This window comes from Plecotus auritus, assembly GCF_963455305.1.
Source record: "Plecotus auritus genome assembly, chromosome: 8".
Taxonomy (NCBI): domain Eukaryota; kingdom Metazoa; phylum Chordata; class Mammalia; order Chiroptera; family Vespertilionidae; genus Plecotus; species Plecotus auritus.
In genome coordinates, this window is record NC_137782.1 from 36066672 (window position 1) to 36080328 (window position 13657).

Sequence of the window (13657 nt, forward strand, 5' to 3'; positions counted from 1 at the left end):
GAGCAAAAGATTCAAACTCAGGTCTTTCAGATTCCAAAGCTCTTGTTGATTTCGTCTCTGCTGCTCCCTTCTCACTGGGTCCCTACCCACCTGCCCCATGTGGTGAGCCATGGTGTCTACTTCTGACTGTGTAGATGCTGAGGGAGAGGAGGATGTTAAGCAGCTATGAACCAGATGTTTCTTTCTCACTTCTTTGAACTATTAATGGGTGTCTTCTTGCAAGACCTACATTTTTATGCTGATTCATTGCCACCTAGTGGTTATTTTTAAGATCAGTTTTACATAAAATATTAAGATGATGTAGCATCATTTCTAACAGGCAGGCTATTTGGTCCTTGGATGTTGTTAAAAACAACAACAAGATTTACAGTAAAAAAACAAACAAACAAAGAAACTAAACTAACCTGAGTGAATATTTATAAAATGCAATAAATTTTAATTTTCACATTCTTTAGGTAAAGGATTAGCAAGATGGATGGGTTTTGCTAAGGCTTTATATAATCTCATCTGTAAGAACTGACCTAAATAATCAGATTAAATATCTATGGAGGCTGCTTAGGAAAATAAAAGCCTTCTCTAAAACCATCTCATCAGCCTTTCTCTAAATTGCCAGAGATTGTCTCTGTTCTAATTACAATATTTACAATAAAAATGGATGATTGCAATGTACATTCCCTTCATGGAATTAAAAATAGTCATTCATATCCTCATTTACATATGTTCCTCTCCCCAACAGAAAAATTCTAGCTTATCTTTGGTAACAATGATATAATTTATAAATTTGAAGGTGGGTCAAAAGAAATCATAATATTGCTCTTCAAAAGAAAACTTTTTAGGCATTGTAATACTTATTTAGTGTATTTAAGTTTAATAATATTTATTGAGCTTCTGGAAAGTCCTAAAATGATTCAAATATTGGCTCAGCAGTTTCTTGGCCTCAACTTACTTAGAATCTAGGGAAGGGAGATTGGCAAGTACACTGTTAAGGGGAAATACAGATGCAGGAGGGCGATGCAAGGGAATCTCTTCTATATACTTAAAAATTGAAACAGTAGAGGATTAAAATCCTGGAGACACTCATTAGCTTGCTAATTTCAGAGCCAGGGCCTGGGAACTTCATAGCACTACATTGTTCTCAGATAAATTGAGATGGACCTTAACTGTTTAATTAATAGACCAACAAGAGAGTTAAAGTTGCTTTGGGGTACAAAAATGTATACTGTTGGTAACCAATGCACAACCTTCTACTTCTTCTTTCAGCCCAATCCTGTCAGAAGGAAAGTCATGTGAAGGTCAGAATCAAGTGAGTCTTCCATTACACGTTGTCTGCATATTAAATGGTGAATTTTGTGAGGAGGGAACATGCTAGAATGAAGCATATCTCAAAATACACTTTTTCTTTTTTTTTAGGTAGCTTAAAAGAAAAAAAAAATGAAGGTTTCTACTTGAGGTAAGTGTAAGGATATAATGAGGGGCCACCAGCCAGGGGACAGTAAGATAGTTTCTTTTCTAAAACCTAACAATCCTTATCACAGCTAAGTAGTAGCCCGGTGCCATTGGTCTCTGCCTTTTCCCCTTTGTCATGTCTCTCTCGGGTTCCTTAGTCTCTAGATTCTGAACTGGGACAGTGCCTTGCTTTGTTACAAATGTTAATTTATGGAGTCCTGTTCATAGATTTCATTCCATCCAAGTAAAAATGCAGTAGTAATGTGCTTTTTATATTTTTGTCTCTGGGTGTGTGATGGCTCAATAAGATCAAAGGCAATAAAGGGCAAGAACTCAATTTGCAACAGGGAAGATGGAAGGCACATATCACACTGGCGAGGGGGGTCTGAAACCCTGCTGTGAGGTAGCTTATGTGGCTGAGAGCAGAGAGGAAGGGACAAGGGACCCCCTGCAGCACTTGACTGTTCTGCTTTTAACCGATGACTCAGTACACCTCCCCCATTTATTCCTGAAATTGATCCAAATCCTTAGAGAATCAGAGAATTAGGAGGTTCTCATTTAGGGTAGGCTAGCATGGAATGCACCATTTTGTCCATTTGGAAAATGAAAGTAATAAAATTAGCAAAATGATTTCCAGAGTTTCTAATATATGTATAAACTTCATCTGTGTAGGGAGCGGTTATAGGGTTAAGCCTCGGACTGACCTGCTGGTAAAGCTGCAAACAAGTCCCAGCTTGGAGGGCACAGTCCTCTAAGCATAAAGCTTGATCTTGTGACTGCTCCCTAGATCTTTCCTGGGTAGCTAATGGGCTGTGGAAGGTGCAGCAAGTGCTGCCAAAACAAGTGAAACTTACAAGAACATTGTAAATTACCTTGTTTGCCCCTGACTATAAATAAAGCATCAGCTTTGCAGTCTGGATCTGTTCTGTGGCCTCAACAAGGCACAGAAGATCCACACCCAGCTTATTCTCTTTGTCTGTCTTTTCTTCATCCTTCATCAGCCGTCCCTCAGGCTCACCGAACCCTTGGCTGTGCTGGCGCGGCACAACCTGAGTCTTTAAAAAAGTGAAGCTTTGGATGAGGTGTACAACTTCACAATGTGTTTATTGGCACTGCTACGCTATTGGAAGGCAATAATAGAATCTTGTATAAGGGCCCCCACCAACTCCAAACCCAGACTGCTTGGGATCAAACCTGGCCAGCTACCAGGTACTTAGCATAGTGCCTGGAACAGAAAAATCTTTCAATAAACGTTAGCTGCTTTTATTACTTGTTTATAATAAAATTTTGAGTTAGATTTAAATAATTTAGTTTATTTTACTATTTGTTGCATGTAATAGCCACTTATTACATGCAACAAATAGTAAAATAAATTTTATAGAAAAAGAAAAGATTGATGTTATCTATATGGAAAGAGAAATTAACAATTATTAGTAAAGTACCATGAGAAATACTTTACCTATTTTAACTAATTTGATATTCCCTGGGGGAGATAATATATTCCTATTTTACAGGTAAGAAAACAAAGACTTAGAAAAGTTAAATACAATAAGCACTGGATTGGAATTCAAAACCAGGTACATATGAGTCGAAAGCATCAGTTCTTTCTACTGTATCTCAAAGTCACATTCTATTGTTAAAACACAGGTGGGCATTAACTTTTCTCTTAGCTTCTTGAAATCCAAGATAAAAATAATCAGGGTTGATGGATTTCTTTTTTAAAAGGAATTACACTATTCTATCAGAAAAACAATAACAACTAGGGAGTCAAAATCTAAAAGGAATTCATAAGTACATCCTGAAAATTTTAATAGACAACATTCTCAAATGCATTATTGTATTATGAAAAAACAAACAAAAAGGTTATTTGAATAACTGTTGTGTTTTTTTGTTTTTTTTTTTTGTAAATGTCCCTTGCTGAAGTCCACCTTACTTAAGATATTTCCAGAGGCAGTGCTATAAAATGACATAGATATTCATAGGGCTCTGTTTCAAGGAGACATTTTAAAAAACTTAAAGGACCAAATGTTAAGCACATACTTTGGAAAATTTCTCCTCATATATCAAATTCTTGACTGGGATTGCTTCAGGAGCTAGCTAGTCAGTAATCAATTTAGCATTGAGCTCTCAGAAAATTGTGCAAGTCCCAGAGAACTGGGACCTAACCCTGTTCGAGATTCAGTGTAACTTTTTCATTTTTTTTATTAAAATATTTTTAAATACCAGTACACACCCACTGTGCAAAGAAGAAGTCATAAAAATAAAACTCCCAATCTCCAGTGTGTATAGGAAATGGAGAGACAAACAAACAAACAAAAACAAACTACAATACAATTTTAGATTTTGGCTTCCATGGAGTTCCATACACCATATGTATATGGAAATATTTTAAGATAATGAAATCAGCAATGTACACTGTTTTCGTAGAAACTAGAGGCAGTACAAAGTGGACTAATTGTCACACGGAGAATATGGCGAAAGAGTTAATGTTTGTAAAATGTTTAGAACGTTGATGAGCACTAGAGAAATGACAGAAACTAAGATTAGTGTTCTGCCCAGTTTTTTATTTTTGTTGTTTTATCCCCTCTCCAGCCTTGGAGAAAAGTGTTCCCATGCACATACTTCTGTTGCTGGAGAAATCAGTGGGTCCAATTTCCCTGACACCAGTGGGAGTGAGATGGCTCTTGTGGTATCTTGAGAAAATGAATTTTCTAAGACTCATACCAGAGAATGAATGGTTTTTATTGGTGTGGAATTACATTTCTCAGGTTTAAAGTCCCATTGTCCTTAAATCAGCCCTGGAAAATATGTAGCTGGGGTCCAATAGAGCCAAAAGTAGGGCCTATGTCCAGAGTATCCGTTCCATAGTGGAACTGAGTCCTGTACAGCATTAGGCTATTTACAGTCCATTACTCCATTGTGTGGAGTCTACATGGCTGTGGGCCATGTGGGTGAATGTAGGGGAGCGCCCCACTACAACAGGAGAGCCAGGAGCCCTGGGGAGAAGCAAGAGAGAGAGCAGCTCCTTCATTCAGAAGCTTAAATATCAAATCTTCCCATGCTTGCTGTGGACACTGACTTATTCCCAGTTGTGACTGACAGTTAAACACCTTCCCATGTCACTCAGACCTTACTGGGCCTGCATCTACTTCCCCAAATGATCTTCCATCTTTGGGGAACAGACTTGGAGAATGTTAACTGCAGCTTCCTGGCAAAGCTGTATAATGGCATGCCCGTATTACTTAGTCCTCCCTTTATTTCTTTCCTGTTATTTAATATGCAGGCTATTATAATGTTATCACTTCCACTCACCTAGAAAGCTCCCTTTCATGGCTCTCCTGAACTTATATATTCAACTACCTACTTGACATCACGTCAAAATTTACATAAGAGGAACTGAGCAAACTACTTTTGTCATAATCTTACCCATTGCAATAAATGGCAATGTCATGCTTCCAATTGCTCAGACAAAAAAATGCAGAAATGGTCCTTTGTTTCTTTCTCTCAAAGCCCCTGCTATTATGTCAGCAAACTCCATCTGCTCTGTCTTCAAAAGCTATCTGGAATCCAGTTATCTCTTTCCAGCTTCACAGCCACCCTGGTTCATGCCACCATCACCTCTCCCCGTCTAGGCCATTGCAATAGCTTCCAATGGGTCTTTGAGCTTCCTCACTTGTTGCCTTTGATCTATTTTCAAAACAGCAGGTAGAATGATTCTGTTAACATTTTATGACAGACAGATTATGTCAAACTATTGTTTAAAACCTTTCAATAATTTCCTTCCTACTAAGTAATAGCCAACATCCCTATAATGGCCAAAGGACTTGTCCTCTCTGTGGGTCTCTGCTCCTTGGCTCTGTGAAATAATTTCTCTAGTCTCTCTCTCTCTCTCTCTCTCTCTCTCTCTCTCTCTCTCTCTCTCTCTCTATCCCTCCCTCCCTCCCTCCCTCTATTTTCCAGATACCCTGAAGTATAATATACACAACAGTTCACTTTTCAGAATCTATCCTGGCCCTTTCCTCTGCCTTGACACCCACTTTACCTGACAGCTCCTCCCCTCACACCTCCTTTCTTGGTGGTATTTGGCTTCTTAGTCTTTCCTCCTGGTATCTAAAAATTGCAAAACTCAACTTCCATATTCCTTCATTCTCTTTCCTTATTTTACTTTTCTCTTAAGCATTTATCATCATCTTACTGTTTGCTTTATTTTACTTAGTTGTCTAACAGTAGACCCTTTCAGAATGTAGTTCAGAAAGTAGGGGGGAGGTAATTTTTTGTATTCTCAGTATCTGTCACTGGTGGTTGTAGTGAGGGATCAACAGGGATAGATACAGGTCTATGAGGTCTAAAGCTTATATATACATTCCAAAGGATTCTCTTTTAAAAAAATACAAAAGTAGGTATAAAATGGATATTTAATTAGAATTAGGAATCACAATAAATTATTTTTTAAATAATCAAAAATAGCATAAAAATTAAAGTCCAGAAAAATGACATAATATATTTATTAACTATCTACTCATATCCATAATACATTTTCTTTACATTTTTGGCTATATCCTCTTTAATATCTCTTTTTATGACAATAATTTTATGATATTTTCTATAGAGAAAATTGAAAGTTAATTCAATCTTTTCTTTGGTACGGTTGATTCAAGTTTTGTTTTGTTTTTCTCTTATTGATTGTGTGATTAATTTATTGTTTCTTTTGTGTTGATAGTTCAGCTTTATAAGAATTATTGGTAATGTCACATAAGTTACTAGGATTGTTGTCAATTTGGAAAAGCATCAATCAGTTTTTTTTTCATATATAGTTGTTCAAGTTCTTAGGCTGTAACCAAGAAGCAGGGGACATTTGTAATACTCTCAACAATAAAGAATTTTTTAAAAATAGTATTTGAAATGATGACACTCAAGCTTGTCATTATGTCCTCATCATAATGGTCTAATAAAGTTTCTATCTTTTAAAATGTCAGTATTTAATGGACATAACACTTGCAACTTCACACATAAATTCACTGTTTTTAGTGTAGAGGTTTACATGCTACAAAACTAGGAATTCTGATAAAAATATATATAATTCTCATCAAAAAGAAAATATTGCCTGCTATATTTATAATTTTATTTGCCACATTTTTTAAATATTCCTGACCAAGGAGAACTTCTGTTTTGACCAGAAGTCAATGAGAAATGAATTTTTTTACTCTCAACTTTACATATCTACAAAGGCTAGCTAGCTCTGGCTAGTTTCTCCTCTATTAGCCACATGCTTATGGTATTAAGCACTGTAGGACAAGTTCAAGATGACCTCTAGCCTTGCACTTTCATACCTAAACATTGGGCAGATTGATGAAGTAGGCAGTAGGGGTATTCCTAAAAACCCTTCCTACCGCAGATGGTTAGCAGTAGCCTGATCACACACAGAAGTGACTGTGGGTTACATACAGTCATGAAACTCAACCTAAATGCATCCTCAATCAGTTTTCCCTTAGCCAGCCCCCCCCCCCCACAAATGCATTCCCAGAAAATACAAGGAGAAATCTGAGTGGAAAGAGACAGTGATCTTAATTGAGAATGGTGAAAATATTTTGTTATTGAAAATTTTACAAAAATATATGACAGAGCCTCTCCCCATACTTTGAAAAACTTGTACAAATGAGGAGCCCTAAAGATTAAGTTTTCATTAGCTTTATAATAAATTAGCTTTTGACAGTCAACAAATATCTATTGAATAAAGTAAAGAAGGAATAAGCAATATCCAACACTCAAATCCAGATCTCCAAAATCCCAATATCATGATATTTCTATAACAATGCTGAATGTGCTACAATCTTATGTGATGAAGAATTCAAGCTACACACCCACTAAGCCATTAGGAGTGCTCTCAATGTCCCTGTAGGTTAAGGGGCCAGGCCGTGAGGATATGTGGTGGTAAAGAGGACAGCAAGAAGAAACACTGAAGAAATGGTAGGGTTAGTATTTTAAAACTGGTTAACACTATTCATGGCCCTGACACTGGCATGAAGTCAGAGAGCCCAGGGGGAAAATGACACTGTGACTTTGAACAAGTTACTTTACTTCTAAAAGCCTGAGTTTCCCTATCTAGAAATGTCTGGCCCTAGCTGGTTTGGCTAAGAGGATAGAGTGTCAGCCTGTAGACTGAAGGGTCCCAGGTTTGATTCCGGTCAAGGGCATGTACCTTGGTTGCGGGCACATCCCCAGTAGGGAGTGTGTAGGAGGCAGCTGAATGGATGTTTCTCTCCCATTGATGTTTCTAACTCTCTATCCCTCTCCCTCTCCATTCCTCTCTGTAAAAAAATCAATAAAAAATATTTTAAAAAAATAAATAAAAATGTCTGGCGCATAGTGGATAGTCACTAAGTATTCGCCACCATTGTCATTGTTATTGTTGTAATGAGAAGACTGCTCTGACACATATTTGGTTATTCACCTTAACTTTCTCTGGTCACCCTTCTAGATCCTGCCATCACCTCCTTTATAAACCATGCTACCAAGCAAATGAGATGGAGTGCCACATTTGGTTGTCCCTTGTGTCTGGTACACCTAAAACCCCTCACAAATCAGAAAATCAGGTACTACAGTCATAGTCTTGCATTAATATTTTGTTTTTGCCCTTCAGCTAAGAGCTTTTTCTGAAGTCAATCTCCCAGCTGGCTGCTTTAGATTAGTCCCATATTGCCCTTTCCAAGAAGTTAGACAGGTACTAGAGGATGAAGAAAATATCTAGCCCAAAATATTTTTTTCTGCCTACTCTGTTGGAGAGAAGTTTAAAACCTCAAGATCAATGAGGTTTGACTAGATGTGGCATGCTCAGTGGACCTCTAGTTGACCAGTCCCTGCTAGCTCACCATTAGCATTACATTTTCAAAAAGAAAATAAGTTAAAGACTCATATGACCTAAAAAATAAATGCAATTACTGTCAAAATATTATAGAAATGAACAAAAATAGATACCCCTCTTGAAGTAAATGATATTCTTTGTGAATTACATTTCAAAGCTAAAAGCCTGTTTTAAACTAATTGCATTTGAAGTTTTTTATTCATTTGTTTCTTACAGTGAAAAAAAAATCCTAGATTTAAGTAGCTGGGGTTTTTCAGTGGCCACTATAATGAGAAAAAAGGGCAAATGACCCTTCAGTAGGCAGACGTGGCCAGCTGCAATGACAGATGGACTGGCCCCTCTGTCACTATTAAGTTGAGGCTTTTCCAAGCACAGATAAAGCTATTATTGTCACAGGGCATAAATGTACACAAATCCATTGATGATGAGATTTGGGGGTGTCCTGTCCTGGTGATAAAGGTAAATACCATTATAGAATACATCAGTGGGAAAGTAGAAATGTGTACTCTTGAAATCATATTTGGAATTTATATGGGCCTTGAAGCAGATATGTAAATCTAATCCAATCAGTGTCAATTTTGTGGCCCCATCTGCACATTACGTTTCTAGTTTCCTTATCCAATTTTGCACCCACTTCATGACCTATACTTGCAATGACTCGACATTGACAGTTGCCCATGTTCATTTTCAAGGCAAGTGCTTTTTCCCTGGTGCATTTTAAAAAAATTTCTAGCCAAATTCATGATCAACACTGGCCTCAATTATATACTTTCTAAAATCAATGAGAAGGATTTATTTCTCCCCTTTCCTGCTGTAGCACACAAATTAGTGAGACAATACTCTTGTCTCATTTTATATATATTTTTTTTCTTTCCAGGAATATTGATTGTCGCATTTTTCTTACTTCTCTCCATGAAAGCCCAGAAGAGAGAGGGGGAGACAGCTGATTTGTTAAATGAGCCCCACGGCAGGTGAAATTAGTTCATACTTCTTCCCAGGAGCTTTCTCTGCCAGGGTTAAAGCCATTCTTTAGTAGCAAAGCACCACAAATGCCAATAATGTATTTTAGAAATAATGAGTCCCAAGACCATGGATGACAACAATTACAATAGGCTTGCCTGCAATTCTGTACAATTATTTACCCCGAAGGTTGGCCTTTAATTCCCAGTAGGAGATTTTAAAGATGTTGCAAAATTAGAACAGATTAATTATAAGGGTCTATTCTGAGAGCCTTTAGCACCCACACACTAGGCTCACAGTCTAGAAACCCATAAACTTTAATCTTCTACCACAGCCTGAGAATATTTAAATAGTATGGGTGAACAGATCATCTTTCTTATGCAATAAACTTTCTCAAACAGCCTGCAGAGTGTCTCTCAAAGGACAGGACTAATGTTTAAAAGGCATATCTATTCTAAACGTTTCTGTTAAAGGGATTAGTTTTTCTCTCTTCTGATCTAAGCACAGACCTCATACAGGCTACAATTAATGTTAACAACTTTAAAGCTTATCTTTTACAGTGATAGGTATAATCAATAATCCCACCTCTGAGGAGTTAGTGTCTGGCAGAATCCTCTGGTCCAGAGGAGGGGTTTCTGCCAAGGGTTGCCAGATAAATACAAGATCTTCTTGTTAAATTTGAATTTCAGATTCACAATGAATTGCACAGTACAAATATTCAACATGTAGCATTTGGGACATATTTATACTAAAAAAACTTACTGATCATTTATTTGAAATTTAAATTTAATTGGGTGTCTTATATTTTACTTGTAAATCTTCAACCCTATTGGTACCCCTTAATCTGAAAACTCAAAACATGTATCATCAATATTCAGAAAATATTACACAACTATCCATCATCAATGCAAGAGAGTCAAACCCAAGTAGTGTTGACATGTGGAAGGGAGAGGTCTAGTCTGGTCCCAGCATGTCATTTGGTCAGTTCCTAAAAGATCTGGGTCTTGGGCCAATATTCAGTTCTCCCTTTTAAAAATTACAGCAGTCAGTAAGGATTGACCACCCACAGGCCATTCACAATTACTTGCATCCTTGCCTTCCTCTGTTACTGGGGCTGGGAAGATAAAATTTTTACTTTCCCAGGCCATCTATAGGAAGGGGTGACCATATGGTCCAGCTCTAGCAGGTGAAATGCAAGATGGAATTACTGGGCAGGACTTCCAGGAATAAAGGCATAAGCCCTGTTTGCTTGCTTCCTTTGGACTTCTTGCTCCCTGCCCATTCATTCTTCCTGCCTGGGACATGGGTATGTTGCCTAGAGGTACAGCAAACAGCATGCACTAATGAAGCCACACAGCCTGAAGATGAAAATCTTTGCACTCTGTCAGGGAGGAAAGAACAAAGGAGGAGGACTTCTTGTTACCTGAGATATATGATGGTGGCCTCCAAAAAGTTATGTTCACATCCTGACTCCCGGAACCTGTGAATGTGACCTTATTTGAAAAGAAGGTCTTTGCAATAAGGGTCTTTTTGTAAAACAACTTTGTAATGAAGTTAAGCATCTCATGATGAGGTCATCATGGGTTATCCAGGTGGATCCTAAATCCAATGACAAGTGTCCTTATAAGTAGAGAAGAGGAGAAGACACAGGGATAAGAGGAAAGGATCATGTGAAGACAAAGGCAAATACTGAAGTGACGCAGCCACAGCCAAAGACACCTGGAACCACCAGAAGCTGGAAGAGGCAAGTAAGGACTTCTCCCCCTGTACCCGCCTCACAAGTGCCTTCAGGAGGAGCATGACCTTGCCAACAACTTGGTTTCAGACTCTGGCCTCCAGAACTGTGAGAGAATACATTTCTGTTGTTTTAAGCCACAAAGTAATTTGTCATGGCAGCCCTTAGAAATGGATATACTTGATTATGCCATTCTTTCTCATATCGTCTGCAATATGCTTCCACCACAATCCTGATACAATTGTCCTTATCATTTTTCCTTTTTTCTCCTTCTAAAATCAAATGATAAGAATATATTATATACTATATAGACCTGGATACGCCAAAGAAAAAGAATACACAATATAATGTAGCACTATTTATCATTTGGTGAAAGTATATAGATTGATATCTATTTCTAATTATATGTTTTCTAATAAATCTCCTTTCCCTATACTCCCTACTCTGTATGGGTGCATGGGTCTGTAACTTGCTATACCACCATTAAAAATATATAAATTCTTTGAAATAGCTCACATTTTATGGTCATATATAAATATAAATACAGTCATAAGAAAAATCCATTTAAAAATCACATGAATAGAAAAACTGCCTTTTAGGAGGAGAGATCAACCAAAGGACTTGTTTGCATGAATATAAGCCTAACCAATGGACACGAACACCAGGGGGGTGAGGGCATGAGTGGGGGGGGGGGGGTGGGGGGGTTAATGGAAGGATGAGGACACCTATGTAGTACCTTAATCAACAAAGAAATTAAAAAAATAAAAGAAGATGGGGATTTTTCTTCATCCAAACTCCCATAGAAAGAGAAACCATACCACTCTTTTTTTTGGGGGGGGGGGGAGGGAAGAGCATTTTTTAAAAATAAATCTTTATTGTTCAGATTAAAAAAAAGAAAAACTGCCTTTTAAATGTAAATATCATCATTAGAAAAATAAATTTTAGCTTCAGCTATAATTTTAGATTTTCAGCAGTATACTAGTAGGTACTTTTAAAATGAAATTTAATTGTTAAAATTCACACCTGTATTGATTTGCAATGAAGAGGGGAAAGAAATGATAACTCAAGGTTTTCAAGTTGAACTTGTTTCCCCCTGTCTTAGAGAATTCTAGAAACCAATATTGCAAAGAAGAGAAAGACCACTGCAACAGTGAAGAGTGCTTTTAGAGCTAGGGATATCCAGGCTGTAGGTCTAGGCAACGGACATGGGAAGGTGGGATGTAGGTGGCTGATAATCTGGGTCTTAATATTGACTATCCATGAGAATCACTTGAGGAAACTTTACAAAATATGGGCCCTACCCAGAAAGATTCAGATCCTATTAGTCTGGTGTGGGAGCTTTGCATGGGTATTTTTTAAAGCTCCTGAGCAATTATCTTATACAGCCAAGGCTAAAAACCATGATCCAGTTTGGAGAGTCCCAAAGTCTCACTCTGAAGAAAGTGTGCTCAAAACACAGAGGTAAGGAGAACAGTCATACCATTGTCAAGCACTCACCACAAGCCATGTGGTATTCCAGTGATCCCATGGTTCACTTGCTCCTCACAGCAATCACACATGGCAGATACTGTCTGCATTTTACATCTGAGAAAAGTGAGGATCAGGAATTTTAAATAACTTGATCAAGAACACACCCGGAAAAGCAGTAGAGATGGGTGTGGATAAAGTACCACCTTTCTCCAAAGTTGAAGCCATTTTCACTGTGTTAGTATGTTCCCTACTGTTGCTGGTGCTGATAAAAAGGTGTAAATATATGACTTATGGGTCATTGCTGACCCTTTTGAAATATGTAGAGCTGCTAGCTATAAATGGCTTGTAGAAAATAAAAAGAATTTTTTTTATTCCAAATGTAATGTTCATTTTTAAATGTCAAACTGACTGATTGATACAGAGGTATGTGATGATTGTGGGCTATAGTCCCAGTTTTCAATGAAGCACTTAATATAGTGGCTGCTGTGATGGTATTTTGCAAATATGATTAAGATTCCTAAACAGCCGACTTTAAATTAGTCAAAAGGGATATTATCCTTCATGGGCCTGACCTAATCAGGTGTGCCCAGTAAAAAAAGATCGGAGGTCTTCTCTAAAGTTACAGACTCCAAACAGCTTGTTCCTTGTTCAGCTCCAACCTGCTTATGATATTCTTTTCATGACCATCTGCACTATAGACTTCAGACTTGCTTAACTAGCCCCACATTTCATTACATTTAAATCCTGGTTCTTCTTTTCTCTTTGAATCCTAACTAATACAAGTTCAGTTTTTAAAAAATATATATTTATGTGTACATATCCTTACCTCTAAAGAATTGCTTATAGAAGTTCACTTAAGCAAACCACAAATTGCTCTAAGATAACTTGTCAGCCAGACAAGTTATTTTTGCTTTAGACCAGTGGTCCTCAAAGTGTGCCCCCATTCCACCTCACCCCACCATAGCATCCACAACAATGAAGAACATGCCATTAACAGAAAATCTCTCCAGCCTCATCCCGGGCCTACTGAACCAGAAACTGGGTCTGGGGTTCTAACCATCTGTGTCCTAACAAGCTCTCCATGCAATTCTGATGCACACTGGAGTGAGAACTAACCAGTTTAGATAATGATGTAAGTTACAGTTATTTGTAAAAGTTTCTCAAGTCATGTAATGTAAGGTTTC